This window comes from Chiloscyllium plagiosum, unplaced genomic scaffold (assembly GCF_004010195.1).
Source record: "Chiloscyllium plagiosum isolate BGI_BamShark_2017 unplaced genomic scaffold, ASM401019v2 scaf_30931, whole genome shotgun sequence".
In the NCBI taxonomy this organism is placed as follows: Eukaryota; Metazoa; Chordata; class Chondrichthyes; order Orectolobiformes; family Hemiscylliidae; genus Chiloscyllium; species Chiloscyllium plagiosum.
The window spans coordinates 1-2,050 of NW_025176893.1; the positions used below are offsets into that span (position 1 = coordinate 1).

At 38.8% G+C, this 2,050-nt stretch overlaps 1 pseudogene; it reads left to right on the forward strand.

Moving 5' to 3' along the window:
• The first annotated feature begins 1,035 nt into the window (after positions 1-1,035).
• Positions 1,036-1,775, forward strand: LOC122545357 (annotated as a pseudogene).
• The last annotated feature ends 275 nt before the right edge of the window (positions 1,776-2,050 follow it).

Genomic DNA, 2,050 nt, shown 5'->3' on the forward strand with positions numbered 1-2,050 from the left:
TTTAACCAAACATTCCTGATGTACCCCGACTGTTACATGCAATGGTTTAGACGTTGAGGATTTAAAAAAAAACTTATGGACTGTCTTGTTCTCGTTCATAAGCTGCTCTTTCAAAAGTTTACCTCGGTGTTATGTGTCACTGCGAACTCACATTTTGTTTCTCAGGCACACAGCTTTCCTTTACTGTGCATTTTAGTGTCGGAGCAATTTGAAAAAAAAGATGCAGGGAGAGACATTCTGCAATGTAAGGAGGTGCTTCTAATCTCCGGGTCCAAACTGCTTACTGACATACACTCACATTCTGAACATAATCACTTTAGACATGCTCCATATTAGGTTGCCGAAACTGAATTTAGAAACGCAGACTAGAAATGGTATATTATTTAGTAATGTGAGAGAGACTTTGAGTGACAGCAAAAATAAAGTCATTCATTTTGTTGGCTAATAATATTATTGATGCTCTTTTTAGCTTTATCTGCTTGTGGTGGAATGTAGGATTAAAGGAAGTTAACTTCTAATTGAATATTATTAATATAATCACTTTGGACACGCTCTGTATTCAGTTGCCTAAATTGAATTTTGAAATGTCTAATATGAATTACATGTTATTTTGAGTGCGACAGAGACTTGCTGTATCCAGGGAAGAAAAGCTCAACTGTTTTATTAGATAGTAATATGTTTGAACTTTAATTTTAGTTTTATCTGCTTGTGAATGAATGTAGAAATAAAGGGAGCTAACTTCTAGTTTGAATTTGTTTTTTTTTAACAAAATACATGCAACTATCATGTGAAACAGACCCGAAGCTACTCAAATTTACTTTCAAAGAAGCTATTCAGCAAAATAAATATCCCAAGATGTGTATGTGTCAATGTTTAAGCAGAATCTCATGTAAAGACATGACCCCATGTGTTCGGGCTGTACAAGCTGATACCAGGATCCAGTCTGAGCCTCCAGCAGGAAACCAACCTGCGGAAGCTGTAAGCCTGCCCCTTCCGATGGCCATATAAATCCTGGGCACTGGACCGTAATTCAACACTCCTGGGTCGGATCTGTTTAGAAAGATCTTAGCAGAACCGTTTCCCACAAGTTATCAGAATGATTGTGTCGACACGTTTTCTCAGTTTGTTACTGACTTTCTTATCATGTGATTGTTTTTTGTTCAAGTCTCTCTTTGTGACTGTCTCAATGTTAGTCTACCACAGGAATATAAAAGACTCAGCCATCATTTCACCAACATTAATGCTCATGGTTTATTTGTTTTCTTTTTTAAAGGTGTCCAGTCGGAGGTTGTTTTGACCCAGCCAGAGGCAGAGACTGGCCGTCCCGCAGGCAGCCTGAAACTGACCTGTAAAACCAGCGGCTTCAATCTTGGCAGCTACGGGATGAGCTGGGTCCGACAGGTTCCCGGACAGGGTCTGGAGTGGCTGCTGTACTTCTATAATTCAAACAGCAATAACTATGCACCAGCGATTAAGGGTCGATTTACTGCGTCCAAAGACACTTCAAACAACATTTTCGCGTTGGACATGGAGAACCTGAAGATCGAAGACACCACCATCTATTACTGTGCAAGAGACAGTGAACTGGGGTGACGATCTTGATTACTGGGGCCAAGGGACCATGGTGACAGTGACTTCAGGTAAGACCCTTGAACTTTCTTAGTGACTTTTTAAAAACTTTCTATTCATGTGACTAATTTCTGAATTAAATGAAACTCAGATTCTGTGCTGAGTTTGGTTTGGTTCGGATTGATTGTTGTTCAGACTGATTACAGACTTCAGTTAAGGCTCAGCAAATAGTTACAATTGGGATGATGGAGTCAGTTACTCGGTGGATCTCTTTTTTTGATCAGATGGTCATTCTGTGTGGCTGGGTTACTTGAAACACCTAATGTCTCTTAATCAGTCAGCTATATATAATGGTTAATGTCAGTGACACCCTGACTGTGAGTTTTATTATCAACAACAAACGCTAAGAAATCAAAGATGTTCGAGACATTACTAAACATGATTAAACTATGCTAAAATATCATTATTAATTTCTTGAATA